The sequence below is a fragment of the Ixodes scapularis genome, unplaced genomic scaffold (genome assembly GCF_016920785.2).
Source record: "Ixodes scapularis isolate PalLabHiFi unplaced genomic scaffold, ASM1692078v2 PGA_scaffold0__279_contigs__length_252992795, whole genome shotgun sequence".
NCBI classification, from domain to species: domain Eukaryota; kingdom Metazoa; phylum Arthropoda; class Arachnida; order Ixodida; family Ixodidae; genus Ixodes; species Ixodes scapularis.
The window spans coordinates 59620737-59640590 of NW_024609835.1; the positions used below are offsets into that span (position 1 = coordinate 59620737).

General features: G+C 44.1%; 1 protein-coding gene across 2 annotated transcripts in view; it reads left to right on the forward strand.

Annotated features, from left to right (window-relative positions):
- Nucleotides 1–19854, forward strand: part of LOC8028078 (diacylglycerol kinase 1) — a 599538-nt gene that overhangs the window by 250889 nt on the left and 328795 nt on the right. The gene's annotated exons all lie outside the window — the stretch shown is intronic.

Genomic DNA, 19854 nt, shown 5'->3' on the forward strand with positions numbered 1-19854 from the left:
AGGTGGAAAAAGTCGGGATACGTTTTGAAATAAACAAATTAAAAGTTAAGGTTGTATTATGTAAATCTGATTTGTTTTGAATTCATTCAGATTTAAATAACTTTTTTTTTCTAAATATATGGTATTCGTATTAGGTATGTCAGAACTATCATCAGCTTTCTCACGGACCTGCATTTCCTGATGATTTGTCCAGAATAGAGAATTCATCCTGAATTTAAGTACACAAGCAAGCGCAACCCAATGAAACACTCTTCAAGGCACCTTTAAACTATTCTCTCTCTTTTCCAGGTAGGGTAATCTTATTTGTGTTTTAAACGTTACGAAATATGCTGTTATCTCCCAAGTGCATCAACAAATCAAAACATGATCGACTTGAATTATAGATTAAAAATGTGCAAAACTAGCTCTAATTCTTTCTAAGCCTGAGGAAAACCGATGCCACACGAAGTTCCAAAAAGAGATGTGCACTTTTACACTGGAACATAAAAGGTCAGTGCATGGGGCCGGTCGGTAAAACAATATTTTGTTCAGGATCATGCGGACGCACTGTTTGAAACACACCGCATGTTTGAATTCAAGTTACTTGATGATTAACTCCACCTGCGGATGGCCCTAAAAAGAAAGGTTTGAGAGAAAGGAAGAGGGGGGTAAGGGCTGCACACTGTTTTTTCGCCATCCTTTACTTGCAGTATTGAATGTGTAGCTCAACAATATTGAGATCTACCGAGAGCAAAGTGAAAGAAAGGTAATTCCCACACTGGCTTTACGGTACCTCACAAGTGGACTCATTGTACCGGCGCATGCCAGGCTAACCACGTCCTTACTTATTTATTACAAAATTTCTCCTACCGCTCCCTGTACTACTAAACAAGCACATCCTAACTGTAGCTAAAGCTTCTCTTATGGAAACGTTTTTTGTATTTCCGAGGCTGGTCGGATGTTTAGGTATGTGCTTATTCTTCTACTTATGAGAGTACGGTCTGCTTGTAGATTTTTTGCTAGTGTGGATTAGTTTATGTTAATAACAATTTATAAAAGCAAATGACCCTCAAAATATGTTTTTTTTTCTCTTTTTTCTGTGTGTGTGCGCGCGCGTGTGTGGGCGGGGGGGGGGGGGGGGGGGGGATGAAACTGAGCTTCGACACTGACGATTATGAAACATCAGGTACTACGTTCTCTTTTTTGCTACACCTGCTCGGGCCCGGAAACATCGTCCAGGTCCAATACACGGGTTTATCTTCTAAAAGAGTGCATCCAGAGTTCGTATCTAAATGTGAACGCAGAGAGCGGTGGAACTGGGGCTGTTAAACAACCCGTTATCTGCTGGCCTTGCGTCTTGTCGCGTAAAAGGAGAAAAAAAAGTAAGTATTTAGGCTACCCGTAAGGATAGCCTAAATACATGGCTGAGGTGTGACGTCGGAGCTGATAAGGTGTCATTTCGAAGCACATAGACTGAATGAACGGTAAAGGTGCGAGCGCACACTATAGAGTACGCATAGGCGTGTCGTATTAAGCCGAGCAACAAACCGAACGAAAATTTCATAGCGTTTTGGAACACGTAAAGTGTAATAATTGGATAATATTTCATGGACATTTTAAACAATTTTATTGGACACAAACTAGGACTGTCTTTTGGCAATTAAAAGACACTTCGAAACTTGCGCGTCCAAGTTTGAAATTTAGAGAACGATGAAACCGCATGTGTATGCATGAACCGTTCCCTGTCGTTGGTGTGGCTAGCCGAACATCATATGAAATGTTATTGGACACAAACTAACACCAGCTGGTGGTCATTGAAAAACACTGCCAAAATCGCGCACTCAAGTTTCAAGAGTGCAGCTCCATTTAATTTCACATCGTGGTATCGCCGGCTTAGCACCCTCCTAGCGTTATTCGTTTTATCACTCAAGACCCTTTCTGGCATAATTAGCGAAAACGCTTTGTTTCGTTTCTATTATCAGCGGTTTCATGTTTATGTTTATACTTGTCATCATGTTGCCCCGGTACGACGTATTGTCATATGACGTATTAAGCCACGTGACTCACAGTATCACCTGACGTCATTAAGTCACGTGGCGTCACTGTGCCACGTGACTTGGCATGACAGTGTCACGTCACGGTGTCAGCTGACGCCAGTTAACAGGTGACATGATGCGGACGTGACGTCAGAATCGTGTCAAGCGGCGTGACGTCAATGTGGAATCTTTGGGCGGAGTGCCGAAAATGGTCCGCGTCGACATGGAGTGCGGTTGACGGTGCGAAACCTGCGAAGTATCCCACTAACTGCTATCGTAGAAGATATCAGCTACAAATCTCATTTTTTCAAGGCGGTAATAAAAAGTTGCCATGTATGTTCGACCTTTCTTTGATCAGACGTAGTACATGTTGCGTTCGCTGGGGTGGCCAATTCGCGCGCCGCGCGAGCCTCGCGAGCCTCGTCTAGCTTTGTTGTACGGTTCTTGGACATTGAGGAATACCAGGTTTCTGTGACAGCGAACAAAAAATGCGGTAAGCACAACATAAATACGACGGCAAATGTTACGTGTCTCTACATTTTTATGCTGATAAGCAAAACAGTAACCTCAGGTCTAACATAAATTCTTTTGGACTGCCGTTTTTTTCTGGTTTTATTTGATGACAATGCCGCCTTGGACCAATCTAATTGTTCAGGGAAACTTCTCACGATTTTATCTGATTCTTGAGACGTTTACTGTGTTGTAAGGACGGTTGGAGAAAACAAAGAAACAGTATTGTTACGCAAAACAACTGCTGATAGCCCCTATTTTAGAAAGAAATAATTCAATTTACGGCGTAGTCTGGACGTTCATTCGTTCTCTTTCCTTGTGGCCATGATGCGAAACCCCTCGTACTGACACAGCAGGTGTTGTAGCGAACAGTTCCGGTTGAACTGGAGGAGGTTCGCCTTCGGATGTTATCGTCTTGAAGCTTTAGACTGTGGTCTCAAGTCCGATTACTTCCATTTTGACTACGGGGCCGTATCTTGCAAAGCAAACTGCGTTCTCCTGTTAAGATTGCGCTGGCTTCTTCCGAAGTGGCTTCTCGGAAGATAAATTGTCACTCTTCTGACACATCTCGTTTTACGTGCTGTCAACAATAACTGCCTTCTGGAGATTCAATTTTGACGAGACAATGCCACCTGAAGACGCGTTTTTGCTGAAACAGAAAGTAGGGTATTACAATGAACTCAAAATTATACTGTGTCAAATATGTAACGGCAGCCGAGTCATTCGAAACTAAAGTTAGAGAAAATCACAAAGAAACTTTTTGAAATACTTAAAAAGGAATAAGAAAGATAACGTATCGATTCCTGCTCTCGTGAAATCCGACGATATGGTTGCTAATGCTGGTGACAAAGCTGAATGTTTTAAAACCGAATTTAGTTCTGTGTTTTCCCTACGTGTTACAGAGAACAGCATTGCAGACGGCCTCGCTCCGGCGAATATATCGCCCATGGAAGATATTTTCTTTGACGCTCACGGGATTGAAGTTTTATTGGAGGGCTTAAGTGCTTCAAAGGCTGCTCTTCCTGATTGCGTACCGACTGCTTTACTGAAATCCTGTGCACAATCGATGTTCCCATATTTGAAATTACTTTTTACGAAGTCACTAAATTATTGTTCGCTTTCTGATGATTGGACGATAGTGCTGTTGTCCCAGTTTATAAATCGGGGCTTCGCAACAATGTTTCAAATTACCGTCCCATTTCATTAACTTCCGTTTGCTGTAAGATTCTTGAATACGTCCTGCACACGTCTATTTCTAAACAGATGCATATTCATTATTTGTTTAATCAGAAGCACTGTGACTTCTGCTTTTGATGCTTTTGATGTGGAACCTCACGCATTATTAGTTGTAAAAAAGTGGCGTTATACTATCAACCCTCGTGATATCTCCTGGGCTTCCGAATACCGACGCTCAAGATGTCAGTACGTGGTAGCAGATGGCGCGAAATCTGGTATTTCTGATGTAACATCCGTGGTTCCGCAAGGGTCGGTTTTGAGACCTTCACTCTTCTCACTTTATATCGATAACATCTCGGAGTCTGTCACATCATGCGTGAGAATGTTTACACACGATTGCATATTGTATAGAAAAGTTAATTGTGAATTTGATAGCTTTATCCTTCAAAAAGACGTAGATGCAATACAAACGTGGTGTGAAAATTGGCGGATGAATCAGAATTTGGATAAAACCGTATGCATGACATTTTCCAGAAGAAAAACAGTGAGCAAATTCCGTTATGAAACAAACAATATTAATCTAAAAGTGGTTTCTGAGTTTAAGTACTTAGGCGTTTTCTTTACATCTTCGTTACATCAGACTCCAGAGTCGACATGTCGATTATTCTGTGGCAAATCCTTCAAAATATTTGGGCTGTCTACGCAGAAATACGCGTAACTTTCCTCAAGTCACCCGGGAGCTGTGCTCTAAAACGAATGTGTTCTCTATTTTATAATATGCCTGCAATGTGTGGGACCCGCCGACTATCACTGAAAAAGATGGAACTAGAAAAGGTGTAAAACTTTGCGGTACTCTATGTATTGGGAAGGTCGGTAGAAGATAGAGCTTTTAGTGTGTCACGTGCAAAACAGACTCCACAGTGGGATACACTCGAATACTGTAAAAGCAAAGCTTCGCTCGAAGGTTTTTCATAGTATATATCATTCCCCAGCCCGAACCCCACGTGACACCTCTCTTTTTTCACAGCATTATCAATCCGCCCGAGTGGATCGCGTTCATAAGGTTGGTGAGTACAGATGCAGGACTGCATGCAGTGTTTAGGAGTGCTTTCTTACCGAAAACAATTTGCCAATGGAACCGGTTACCTTCTGCCATAGTATCAATTTTGTCAAACGATGCATTTTATTGCGCCCTGGAATCGGTCAAGTTGCTAAAATACAAGCTATGCAGTGTGTATCGCGGGTTCGAGATCTGCTTCGGTGTACATAAACTATCTTGCCGTAATTTGTTGATATACAGAGTGATGCCGTGTGTTGCGAGGTTGTGATTTGCTTCCATGTATATAGAAGTACTCTTGCCCTTATTTAACCCAACTTTACTTCACAAGAAGCCTGTTTGTGTTTATTTAAGTAATGGTTGGCATATGTCACAACCCACTGTATTAGTACGGGAAATAGTGGGAACGTCCGGCAGCACTCTGGGTGCGCTGCCATCTTTGTTGCGTCGAAATTCCTATGCTGTTTGTCAATTTCGTAGCGTTGTCGGTAACAATCGAGGCCTTCTGCTCACCGTCATCGATCCTCACCAGCACCTGTGAGCTGAGGGTTAGTAATGTATTGCGCTCTTCTTGCGCATGTATACGTGCTCGTCGCCCCGACGGTCGCTGGTTCCTCGCCGCAACCAACATGGCGGACGTACATTTCAGTTCGATATCCAGCTATGAGTCGCGGTGAAGGCATGGGCGCGGGCACCTGGGTTTCGAAAGCGCTTTCTCTGCGCGAGTTCTTGTGTTAGCCGAAGGGTTCTTCAGAACTACGCTTTCGCGCCTTGGACTTTGCTAGCGCCAAGGCGAACTGGTGAGACGGAGCATGTTCTTCGGAGCGTCACTATACTCCGTTTCATGATAACTTGGCGAACTGTGGAGGCTGCGGCTCCCGCGACCCAATGAGAGCGTCGGAATAAGGCACGTGACAGCACTCCATGGTCGAGGCAACGGAGGCCTCGTTACCGCCACAGCAATTGCGCCGTCGTCAACAAGAAGTAGGTCTAGGCATCTTTTTCTTTTAACGGCAATGGAACTCGCACAATTGCATCTCTATCGACACTACGGTACACGACACGAAAGAAAGACAAATACATGCTACTTTTCAACGATTCTTTACTCGGACCAACCCTTTCCTGAGAGCAACGTGGCTTTTGAACGATGTTTGAACGGTCGCAGCCCTGTAATCGACCTCTTCCTCTCGAAACTTCGACCTGGCATAAGCACCCGCCACAGATCCGCCGGTAAATTGAGCGCATGGTTTTGTCATGAACTGTTCCCGAGGAGCTCTCTACTCTAGCGGATGCAAATGTTGCGGCAGTGCACGTTCATCCGAAGTTTGTCGGTTTCGCAGCAGACGACAGCCGGTTCTTCCGGGCCTTGCATTTTGGCGCAGTGACAAAAGCGCTCCCGTGACGTGTTTTCACGTGCCCCGTTCCTACGCTCCTAATGACTCGCCGGGGCCGTAGCCTGCACAGTTCGCCATGTCATCGCGAAATGAAGTATAAATAGCGCTGTGCATTTCACATCCACCTTGGAAATTTACCGATCGTTCAAGCAGGACATTACAAAGGGGCCAGTCTTCGACAATTCAAGGGGAAGCTCCTTGTTGTTCGAAGCGATGGCTGGGTTGTGGACTACGACATATAGAGCTAAATATCAGGAAGAAGATACGGTCTGTAGAGCTTGTGGAGAGGAGGAAGGGACGGCTGAGCACTTGATACTTTACTGCAGGGGGCTTCACCTTGTAGTTGCTGAAGAGGCGACAAATTTAACAAACGCACTAGGATTTAGACATAGTGAGAAAAAAAAAATAGACACGGGGAAGGTGGACATAACTAAGAAGCGATGATCTGACTGGTGGCATAGGTTGAGGGAAGGATGAATATTGTCGTATTCCCTTCTGGACTACCCGTCGGGCAGAAGGTATGTGCACTCGGTAATATAGAGGCGCCTCCGTCGTACGGATCGTATATAGCGTTTAAGAATAAATCTCTAGATATATAAACATATGTTAAATAAATGTTACGAAACACAAAACACAGGCTAGGAGGCGCAATCCGCCGCCCTCTTTAAAAGGTTATACCTCAGCGGAGCTCATCTACAGCCATACTGTTCCAAAGTGATTGAACCAAAGGCGGGAAGATGAGCCCACCGATGCAAAACCTGTCGTTTTAAATTCCCGGAGCCACTGCTCTGTATATAGCGAGTGAAGTGTTTAACTAATGGTTGTGTGGCAGAAGTTCAAGAAACGGATGGCAAAACCTGGAAAGCATATAGATAGTATTTAGAGACGTAAGGCGGCTTTTCAGACGAGAGATTTTGAACAAAATATTTGTATCTGCCATCTTCATTAGACCCTCTTATGTCGGACACTTTCGTTCCCGGGATACCTCAGGAAGTGTACGAGATCACTGAGCACCGACGTTGCACATAATCCATGACAAGCACCCTTTAGACCGAACATCTTCTGCGTCGTTCAGTCGTGTGAACGCACACCGAGTGCTGTCGTTATAGAACAGGTCTAGTGTTTGTATATTATTTTTTTGAAGTTTGGGAGCAGTTATAGGAGCACATGGATAATCCTGGGGATTACATCACCGAAGTGGGACAGCTGCAAGCAGACAGGAAAATGAGGGCCATCGGTTTTCGTTTCGCAGGGGACTGTACGATTGTTTTTCTCTTTCCTTTTCGAACTATTGAAAAGAAAAGAAGAAAAAAAAAACGCCCTTTGGTTATCAAAGATAAGCTGTCGTTTGACAGATTTTGTATGTTCACCACGTGACTGTGATGTGACAGCGTCTTTTATACCAGCAACGTAAAAGCTTTCGAATGTTCACCACGTGACTGTGATGTGACAGCGTCTTTCGTACCAATTAGTAAACAAATCAAATGCACAAATGCACCAGTTCAAAGCTGCACCTGTGCAGCTTTAAATTTAAGAAATGAGGCACGACTTGGCCTCTCACCGGGCCGCCCCCGGGACGGGGCTGATGAGGTAGACATACCGTCGGGTCGGGTAAGGCCAAGAGTCAGCGGGCCCGGGCTGGGCCTCAAAAAGTAGGCCCGTGCAGTGAGTGCTCACGCTGCACCTGGCATGCCATATCGAATATATTTAGGTCGTGGTGTAATTGTGCGTCAGGACGCTCACTCACCTTGCTTGCGAATGCCATGTAAAAACAAATATACCAAGAAGAGTAAAGCTGGAAGGCAACATAATTATTTTGATGATTTTTAGTTCTCTCGCTCGCTTAATGCCCCACATCGACAGACGCTGACAGACGCTTGTACTGCACCGTTGCCTGTGCATGATGTAGCGCCGCCTTCATGGTCGCTTCTTGTGAGCGTTGCAGAAGTTTTTAGACGGCGGCGGAATAGCAGGCGGACGAAGGCGAAAACGGACGCCGACGCGCAGCCTTCATGTCCTTGCCTTGCGGGCACTGGAGATGACGATAGACGGTGGTGAAATAGCAGACGATGCGGGAGGCTGCCGCACGTCTGCTGGCACGACTAGCAGGCGGTCTCCCAAGCTAGTCGCACCGGATGTCGCAAAAGGAAGCCACTAGGCTTATTAGCGTGTTCGGCGGAACAGCCCAGCCAATCCGGTAGTAATTGGAGGGGTTTCTGATCATTGGGCAGGGCTTAGAGCGGCTAACAACGTATATATTTCACAAAGAATATTTTGTGAAATGTTTAGTAAAAAAAACCCCAAAAAACATCTGTCCCTTTTATATCTTTAATAAAATGTTTTTGTAATTTCATTGTTTTTAATGACAACCCACGGCAGGGGTAATACTTGCGAAAATGTATCAAAAAGACTATTACAAAATAATTGGACAAACATGAATTTAATTGCGTATCCAATTACACTGGTCAGGAAAGTATTTAAATATAAGATACAAATACAACCAGCTGGGGGTATTTTATTGTTTTCAAGTACGTTTACAGATACATTGCGTTTCCATAATCCGACATCTTAGACTTGTGCTGTCCTGTGCTTCATTGCCCTTGGTCTTTCGAGTTAATATTTTTTTAATGATGTTCGACCAACTAGGCCACAAACGTATTTTGTTTAAATTTAACCCTCGATAAAAAGACTATCCCCGAATAAAAAGGGAAGTCTGAGGTACAAATAATAAAGTGCTCTAAAAAATGTTGCAGCTTTACAAGTGCCAGTTATTTGGCATAGGATGGACGAGTACAAGACTTGCTGCACATAGCGCAGCAGCAAGTTACGGTTTTTTCTGGCAGTCATCGCAAAGAGTGCTCCAAAATAGTATTTGATAGTGAAGAACAGTACCCAAAAATTGTGTTTGGGCAGTATATGAATTATCCCAGTTTTATTTGAATAGTCTGACAAACAGATCCCTCAACATGTTATTTATTACAAAATACAACATACTCAGTTTTTTTTTTAAATGTGTATTTCAAATATTTGCTTTTGAAATACTGGCTATCTCTGACCCGGGTTTTCACATACGTTTGCACTTACTTAGTTTTAGTCTACTGCTATTGAAGGGCAACAAAATTTTTTTCATTGTCCAAGATGGACCGACGATTCAACGCGCAGCCACTGGCGGTCTCTCTTTGAATAACATTTCTACATTCTTTCTGTCCCGTTATATGAAGTCGAATACAGGGGTGCTGCGCTTTCTATTTATTGTGTGCAGGTATGAAATAAATCGAGTACTTTAAACCGTCGGTTCTCAGTAACAATAGATACGCCATATGAGCAGTCAGTTTAAGAAATTACCCTATTTTTTTGGTGCTGCCCTCATTCAGAGTCTCTGAGACGAAATGTTCAAACGAGGACTAAGTGTACGTCTTTGTGATTGAAGAAACGTCGAGCGGCTGAAGTTAATCAGCGGTTGTCAGGATTTGTGCGGGCCTGTGGTTCCGAAATAAGCAGATCGTTCTATCTTTTCGCTTGATGGTGGTAGTGAGAAGAAATATTAAACTTCAAGCAGAAAAAAACCCACTAAGAGTTGAGAACGAGAAGCAGACCGGCAGCCGGGCTTGGCGTTAGATTGCCAGCTAGCTTTTTAACGTGAACAGCCTTCAATGTTCACTCTCTCGTGAAGGAAAACAGAAAAGAAAAGAAAACCCGCGAAAACGAACAGAGAAATGGGGGCTGAAAAGATAATTATTTGTGAAAGTCGCGTAAGGTCAAGAAAGGACTTTTTTGTTCAGCCAGGAAAATAAGAACTCGCTCCAGTCAGCAGGAGACTCTCCTCGGAGTGAAACGACACCGTCAAAGGTAAGGCCAGCTGTTCGTGTCAGAATGTATTTTTATGCATGACAGAATAAAAACAGCGTGTCTTCTTGAGTCACTTGTTGATTATCTTCTGGCGTCCCAAGCAAGGAACACTAAGGGGGCGAAAAACAAAGGCCAAAGTTTAACGTTCAATCAACTTAGAATCACTGTCAGCATGTGAGTTGTATTATTATATGTTATACGCGTCTCGCATTCTTTTTTTCAACGCCGCTTCTTAGGAAGTTTAATTTCCGCCTAAATATGTCCCCCATTGAATGTTTAAAAAAAATCGCGAATAACGTTTGAATTAGATAAGTTCTGTGACTTTGGTCTCTGTTCCGCTCCGCTAGCGGGAGCGTTCGACGCTGCATACTTTATTTTTACAAAGAAAAACAAATGAAATCTTATAAACTATTTTGGGGTGCCATGCTGAATAAACCGATTCTTTAGACGAAAAAACTTCACATAGCATGCTTTATTAATAAAAATAAATATTTTTTTTCGTATATTTTTCTTCCTATTTTAGTATACTGTACCTATGTTTACTATCGGAATTCGTATGTCTATATTTCCATATAGAGACATACTAAAGTTCTATCCAGGGCTTTAGCTGAGTCTTGTACGCGCTACCAAAAATAAGTAATCAATCACAATTACAATCCCTCTTGGCTAAAAAAAAAGTATTAAATTAGATAACTCGATTACTAGACAGAAGAAGTAATTGAACGTTTCTAGAAAGAAAAACCGTTACTTTTCCAATTACTTCAGATTTTCAAAGCGACAGATGTTCTTTTCCCTGTTTGAGAACGGGCCTTTCGTAGTCTTCAATAATGAATTTGAATCGCCTAATTACGAACTGCCAATCTTCTCAGTGCACGAATTTTGGTAGTCCATCTTTTCGTGGGGAACTGGGTTCGAGGATTCCTTTGTAGGAAGCGTGTAGCAACGGAGGCCGCCATTAAAAAGGGAAGGAAAAACTAGGAACGGTCACGAGTAATTTTGGTATTTCCAAAGGCAACCGGATTACTGCTGCAATTACTTCCTAATTAATGTAACCAAGTTATTACAAAACATTACTTCAAAAAGTGATCGATTATAATTATTTTTCATTACTTGTAATAAGTATATTGTACAAGTCTACATGAATGATGAAGCGAGAGACAGTTTCTTTATAAATATGATTTCTTTTTTTGCTTTTTTTGGAAGTGTGATCGAGTTACCTTAAATACATTTGGCTAAGCTGCTTTTTGTGCCATTTGTTTTTGATAAGACAGCACAGAACTCATAAAAAATAGTTTAGTTAGACTAGAACGTTTCCGATCTGAACTAAAACTTCCGAAAAGATATCGATGTTTTGCTCTTTTATAATTTTTCTTGGACCAAAACGAAATGCGTATTCTATCTAGAGCCCTCAATTTTATGAAGTGATAGATTTTTTTTTCAGCTCTCTATGTTGACTAGATACTTGCAATGCGTTCAGTTGCTAAAAGGAAAACCACATCCCTCTAATTAATGTAGGTAAAGTACAGCTATAGGTGGGTAATCTTCGAAGCTCTCAATGATTAACAGATATCGAACGCTTTCCGATCAAGTGTATTTCCGTTTTTCATGCTCTCGCCAGAGGAGCCCCTTCGAGCTTCGAGCTCAGATCAGGTTCCTTTAAGTAAACATTTTTTTTTCTCCACCTCCCCCTTCAATCAAAGTCTCACGCTCAGATTCGCGGACTTATCAATATAATTAAGGTTGATATTTGTTGGCTATAAAAAGAAATGAGTGCACGTGGCGCACTCCACTCCTCTAGAATGCAAATCATGAACCAGTTTTATTAAGTTTGTTGACTCGGTCATGCTTATAAAATACTTCATTAAAAAGGAAAATAAACAAAAGCGCACAAGGGTTGTCTTGCCCGGCCTCCTGGTTTCGAAACAAAGACTTTGACTCGCGTTTAGTCTGTCTGCGGTGTCATCGTCTTATTGAAGGTTTAACAAAACGGTATTTCAGAGTCCTCAAGTGTAGCAATCTCTTTTATTAGACGCTACAAAAATTTTTTTTATAAAGATATTTTTAGACAATTTGTAGCATCTTGCGTTTATTAAAGGGAAGCCTACAAAAAAGGGACTAAGCTGGGAACAGTTTTGTATAGATTTTTGTTTCAATCCGCGTTTAATTATGGCTTTAATATCGAAAAGAAGCAAACGTAAACCGCTGTTATTTTTTAAAACGGTTCCGCGATTGTCACAAGGCACGCGGAAATCCTCTGGCTACCTGTCGTCAGTCATTCATTAATTGGTGTTAAAATAGGTCGAGGTCGACAGTTATTGCGAACCTCGTGCTATCCGTGAAAGGCGTCGTGGGACATCATCATCGGCATCATCGAGCCAATGGAGAAGCGAGCCAGGGGCACCTCACGCCCCAGATGACGTCATTTTCGTTAGGTTTCCTTTCTGCTCTCCTACTTCCCACGGTGCGCAGCAGCGGGCGGAGTGACGGGGAACTTTTAATAGGCAGTTACGTCACTTCTACCCTTCCACTAAGAACATCGAAACTTGCACAGATTTATTGTTTTTTAATATAGAAACTTTTTTTAGCTTCAGCGGAAGCCATCCCTTTTAAGCTATGAAAAATATCTAAGCAGTAACCAGTCGCGGATACGTTCGGCATCACAATATCGCAGTAAATAGTTAACGATAGTACTCAGCAAGTCAATCATTACATGTGGGTATGCATCGCAAGACCTTTTTTTAGATAAGGTGCATTATTCTCGCTCAACTAACGCGTGACGCCTGGGGTGTGAACCATCTTCGGATACACACACTGGTGATTTCTATTGCATGCATCCATTAAGTCAGTTAATTTTCAATGACCAGCTGCCAGGGAAAAAGTTTGCACCACGACTTTATGCTCAGATCTTAAGCCGGGGTCACACTGCTCACAAGTCATACAAAAGACAGTCTGCATACAAATTCGAACGCGAGTCACCGCGAGATCCGTGCTTCGAATGCCGCATGGCAATGAGTTTAAGGAGAAAATTTGCCACGCAGCATTCGAAACACAGATATTTCGGTGACGCGTGTTTGCCGGCTGTCCTTTGTGTGACGTATGAGCGATGTGAACCCTCGGCTTAACAGGTCAGTGTTAGGACTGGGAGTCCACACCTGAGGAATCAAAACAATCGCGATCCCCGTTTTGCTTCTCTGCTATGTTGTTCTCTGGCTGCTCGATAAACGCCGGTTGTTGCTTGTTATGTACACGATTTTTGTTCCTTCACTGGTTCATCCGCGTCCTTATTAGCTAATGCAGCACTCTCATTCACTGCGAGGCAATAATAAGAGATTGGCCACGCCCTGCCTTTCTTAAACTGTCAGGGATTATAGCTGTGATTGGCGAGGTGCATTACTCGTTTGCCGTTTTTAAATCCAAGTGAGTTCGGACTGGGCAAACGAACAATAAGCCAGCGCCAAGACTGTTGACTTATTGTCATAAAAATGATAGCTGCTCTATAATTGCTTTACGATTCGACTTTCATTAGAGTCTTAACTCTAATTTGAGTAGCTATCCACAGTGGTGTCAACGAATCTGCCTGCGAGGCAGTAACACTTTGTGTTGCTCCTACTGACTTCGCCCCATTGCCCAGTATGGTCTCTGTAGCGTGCGAACTGCAAGAATTCCCTGCCAAGGAAAAGGGCTGCCAACCTCGGGAAAAATGGCGCTGACGATGGCTCCGCATTTTCTGTGACTTCAAAGAAACGGTGCGCCGTACCGAGTGACGTATGTGACGCCATTTATCCTTAATGCGGGAGAGAATTTTCTCCCGCTGTCCCTATCTTCCAATAGACAATAGGGAGTTTTCGTTGATCGTTTTCGCCGTCCCGCAACACTCTCGGCAACCCGCTAATTAAGATACCCGGAACTCTACAGTCAACGCCATCGGCGCGCAGGCGCAGTGTCGGCTTCTTCGTTGCGAAGGGATTATAGGAGGGGGGAAACGCGGTCTACGAAAACTTCCTGTTAGTTTTCGTGGACCGCGTTTCCCCCTCCGCTTAGCCCTCCTCAACGGAGAAGCCGCCACTGCTCCTGCGCGCTGATGGCGTTGACTGTAGAGTTCCGTGTATCCTAGCGGGTTGGTCGAGAGTGTTGCGGGACGGCGAAAGCGATCTGCGAAAACTCCCTAATAGCTGTGGAATTTCCGCTAGCCTGCAAGCGTAGGTTCTGTTACATGTCAGCGTCGAATGGACTGCAGCGCCTGGCAACGACCACTTTCTGCCGGGTATGCGGCAGAGCCGCTGGTCAACTCCAAGAAGCAGACACCAAAAAGGTTAGAGAGGGGACGGTCGCCGGAGTGCCGCCGAATTCCGTCCTCGTTTAGCTCTTATCGTAGCCAGCCGTAAGCACGCACTTTGCCCGAGACAACGACGAAAGCCTCGAGGAAGCCGTCAGCCGTCGAGACGGCCGATGCCTCTATCATGCCCAATCGCACACTGTTCGAATCATGTCGCCAAAGCAGGAGGCGACTGGAGCCTTCCAAGGACTGCCCTGCAGCTGCCACCGCTAACCAATTGCCCGGCAAGCGTTTATCCTGTCGACCAGGAAATGGACAAGTCGCGTGCGTAATGATGTGGGCGTTGCTCGGCAACCGTATCCCACGGCAACGCCCGCTTCGATCTGCCGCCGTTGCATGCCAGCCGCCGGGAAGGGACGTGACACTGCCCCTCTTCCTTCTCCATCCTGCTCCTTCCGATGCCCGCGTCTTTTCTGTCCTTGTACACAGCGTTGTCTCCCGCGGACCGGCCTTCGCATATACCAGCCCAAAGCTGACAGTGCGCTGGAAGTTACCCGCTCGCTGGAACCAATCATACATCTGTCATTCGTGACGTGGTTATGTTCCTGCCCATAGCGCTGCGATGAAAGAGAGAGAGGCGGTTGATTTGTCCGACGAGCGGGTAGCACGCACCGCACTGTCAATGTAGGGAAGAACGAAGTATAGAAGCGGCTACTGCGGCCGGCGCCACTGCCGCGGGGCTTTGTGTGTCCGCGCTCGTTGCGCTAGCTGGTTTACAAGGGCCTTCCTGTGACGGGTCCCAGTTTGCGGTTAGGTGCGTCTTTGATCTGCGTCGATTCCTCTCCAGACCGGCAATGTCTCGGGTGTCAGCTCGTTACGTGCGGGCTTTCCCCACTCCGCATCGATGCTTTCTGCTCGTGGACACGTCGTCGTCGTCTTGGTGCGCGTGGGAGCCCAGGCTGGCGACACAATCGGAGTGTAGTCGCCAGCGTAGGTGGAGGCGGTCAAGGTCAGGGTCGGCACTCGCACGATGCGCGCTGGGCTGCTGCAAAAAAGAAGGAGGCGACTGTTTCTTTCTTTTTATTTATTTTTTCCCCGCAAACAACTTGATTGAACGCATTTTTGCGGAAACTCTTTTTGTCTATCAAACACGAGAAGATGAATTTTTCGTTTACAAGTTCTTTCAACGAAATACTGCTTAGCTCTCGTGACGCCAACAGCGAAAAGTGTAGTTTATGCGTTCGTTCCCATCTTTGTTTCATGACGTGCAGCGTAATATATAAACACGGATCGAAAGAACTCAACACAGCGCTGGGGTGCATGCGCTCCTTCTGTTAGTGCTTGTCGTTCTGCGTTGTACGTTTTTCATTTTGAATAACCAACGCGCCCGCGAGTTTGTCTTAAGCTTTGTTCCCCCCGTCCAATGACCACCTGTTGAGTAGTTTACGCAGCATTTACTTTTGTAAAATGTCACTCGGCAAGAAAGAAGAAAAAGTTACTCGATAATACATCACTGACCAATGCGTCGCTTAATCGAGCGTATAAACTAACGCAAAAAGTGTTCAAAGCTGACTTTTTATTTTATACGGGAGAAAAAACAACGATTTTGCAACAACAATTAAAAAATAGCTGTATGAGTGCTGACTTAAGACATCCGCTTACGTGCTCTGTAAATTTGATTTTCTTCTTTATGCATATTCTTTTTTGCCCATGAGAAGCGCCATGTCACACGTCATCATGACCAGTGATGGCGGCGTTGTACTTAGGGTCAAGGAGGACGCGAATTTCATAGCTATAAATGTTAAGGATAATTTGTTTTATTTATATGGTTTAGGGTTGTTAGGCAAAATCGCAGATCGAGTGTGGTTGATTGTATCTATCGCAAGCACTTGCCAATGAATCAGTGTTGTAGGCGTTACCGAAAAAAAAATGAAATACATTACTCGTTACTTTCAAATAAAAGTAACGCGTTAACGTTACCGATAAAAAGTAATTCACACGTTACTGACTTTTCTTATGAATTAACACGCTTTACTTTTGTTACAAGGAGGCATACGCTCGATATTCAAGAAACATTTTGTCCGTGCACAAACTGAACAAAATCAATTTATCTTTTTTACGGTTTCACCTAAATACTCACCAAAAAAAAAACCCAAAGAAAAACGAAAAAAAAACCCCGCAATAATTCACATCACTGGGCACCTAGAAACAGAAAAAAAATTTCAAGTGTAACATTTTTTTAAGTCTTGGGAAGGAGGCATACGCTTCCCGTTTCTGTTTTGAAAAAGTACCATGTAACGTTACCGTCAAAAGTAACACGTTCTATGTAACGCCGCTACTTATAACGCGTTACCACCAACACTACAATGAATACCCAGCTCCCGCCGGTAGCACCGAGATTCTGACTTTTTTTTTTTTTGGTCTGCTTGAATAGGCATAGATTTCGGCTTGACCCACGCATGTTCTCTCTATGGATTGAACGGAGAAGCGATCAACAGGATACGACCGGAATCTCAAGAGCGACTGTTGGGTTCTAAGTAGCAAGATGAATCTCGCGTTGTATTATGTACGGCGGAAGGGATGCACGCCACCCTTAAGTCCCGCTCCCGATCCCAAAGATCCGGTTGCTAGTGAGGAGCGGAAGCTGGACGAAGATCCCTCGACCTGCACGGCGCGCAAACGCGTGCCTTTCCGTGTTCCTTCCTCTGATCCGACTTCCGTGCTCCAGCAGACGCTCCCACAGACTCCGCAGTGCGTGAACCTTTCATGGCCGCTACGTAATGAATACAAACTTCTCTCGGAGCCGGGCTGCTCGCTTAATCCAACGACGGTGGTCGACCAGTTTACGGTGCCCCAAGTCCGGTGAAGTGCACGGCTGCGTAGCGTTTAGGGTCGGTGGCCCTTTTATTTGAGCACCTACTGGCAGCTCAATAAGAAACGCAGAACCTGACTTATTATGTTCACGTTTCCGTGATTCGTACTGCGGCGTTCTTAGTGGTTGATGCAGCAAACCCAAATTTTGACCGCAGGGCGATAATTGGACGCTCGGCACGAGCCACGGCCCGCATTTCCTAAGGGCAGATGAAAGTCTACAAACTATAATCTTTATTCACTGCACAGTATATATATATATATATATATATATATATATATATATATATATATATATATATATATATATATATATATATATATATATATATATATATATATATTGTCTCGTCCCGGCTTGCCGCGTGGAACGCGGTACGACGCTTGGTGTCACGTGGTACGTGGTCGTTTGTGCTCCAGAAATCCTCCCACTGTTTGTCTCGTCCCATGTACATGTAGTATTTTTTTGTTTATGAGCTTTAGAGGTACGGTATCATCATCATCTGCGAGAATCAAGAGCCACGTTATTGAATATACAACACGGGCACTTCACACCATCGTACATTTCTCCGAGGACGATATAAACGAACACATGCCGGATATAAACGAACATATACACGAACATGTGTTCCATGGTGGCGGGAGGCCGAAGGCGGGGGCATATAACTGGGAAGAAAAAAAAAAACCCTTGGTGAAAACAGCAACAAAGGACGATTTATTATTCGACGTCTTCCTGACGAAGGTCGGGCTCCGTCCGAAACGTCGAAGAATAAATCGTCCGTTGTTGCTGTTTTCACCGAAGGTTTTTTTCTTCTCCAGTTATATATATATATATATATATATTAGTGTGTCGAACCGAAAAAAGTACGGGTTCGGTTACGGTTCAGGTTCAGGTAAATTTATTTTGTTCCGGTTCAGTTCCGGTTCGATTAATTCGATCCGCGAACCGGTTCGCGAACCGGTTCGGGGCGCTGAACCGGTTCGCGAACGGGTTCGGAAATTATAAATGACAAATTGTAACATCAAAATAAATTACAAATGAAACATCTGAAATCAGCACATACAAAACGGGATACATCGTAGTGTAATGCTCAGGGATTTCTACCAGGAATGGTTTCTTTATGTGCACTCAAAGGTTACCTAACCTCACCGACGTTTACGCATTCGGACTTCATCTAATTGGGTCCGACGCAATAGCTGTAAAATCCGCGACCTCCTTACAAACCCACTTACAAGTAGAACTCGCTAACTATCCCGCCACCTCGGCGTGTAAGCAATTGAAGGAACAGTGGGGAGAAAATACAGCTTTCTTTATTTGAACTAGCCTTCGGTAACCCAAATTAGACCCTTAAAGAAGTTTTCATTAAACAAGATACGGATTATGAAAAACACTTCACCGAACGCAACGCCAGAAGGACGTGATAGGATAAATATTAAAATAGAAGAGTTCGCTGTCTCACAAATATGTTCGCTTCTAAGTGCCTATACGAAACCGGATGCATTATTATCAAACTCCACAGCCTTTTCTTTTCTCATTCCGATGGAAGCAAGCTTCAAGAACTCGCGGGTTCTAGAAACGTGTTATGAAATGAGCACACAGCAGCATTTAGGATTTACGAGATTGTAGAAAAATAAAATCCCCTGACGCGATTTTTTTTTTTTTTTTTTTTGCACAGCCTTCCAATTTTTTTTTTTTTCGTGCAAGCCGCGACCAGCGCAGTACTGGTTCCTATGCGAAGATTCATGGATGCAGCGTTTGTCAAGATTCATGGATGCAGCGTTTATATTTCTAAGACTGAGTGGAGAAGAAGAATATGTAAGCGAGGTGTGTGTCAGTTGACGGCACTTAAAAAAACAAATGGCATTGATAGCACATTCATTGTCAACAGCGCGTGGCCGAACCGTTTTGACATGAGCCGGTAACCGTTATTTTTTTTTACGGTTCAGTTCCGGTTCGGGTTCATCGCGATAACAATATAACGGTTCGGGTTCGGGTTCAGTTCCGAAAAAAATACCGGTTCGGTTCCGGTTTTCGGTTCGGTTCGGTTCCGGTTCGACACCCTGATATATATACAGTCCTCGCGCAACGCAGCAGAAGCTGCTTGCACTATTTCTCCACGCGGTGCGGTGCCGTCGGGGCAGAGATGCGCTCCGATTGCAAACCGAAACTTACGAACCCGTCGAATTTGTGTGGTTTTTCATAAGGCCGTCAAATGCTGCGCGTGCCTTCTAAGTGTTCTGCAATTTGTTGATTTAGTGTTTTTCGATGATGCTAAGCAATATTAAAAAAAGTTAATTACGCAAAAAATAATTACCAATCTAATTATCTCGGAAGTTATTAATTTTCCTAAATAGGCCCCTGGCCCAGGACCAAAATGACACACGTTTTTTTGTTTTTTTTTGCGACGCGTATTTTTCGTAATATCGAATTTGTCCACTTTTCGTGAAACACCTTGTATATAGAGTCGCGATAGGAACTATTAGCAAACCGCTACCATGTTCCGCACACCGCACTACTGCTATGAGCCTTTGAAGCATGCTTTTACTTCCCGCGGTCACGGTATCACTCCGGGCGCGCGCTTAAAAGCATGCTTCAATATCTCTAGTTGTGCGATAGGCGGAAGACGGTAACGGTTTGCTAAAAGTCCCTATTGTCGTCTTGTGGGTATAAGGAGGGGCGGTGCTTTGAAAGGGAACGGAGCCCTC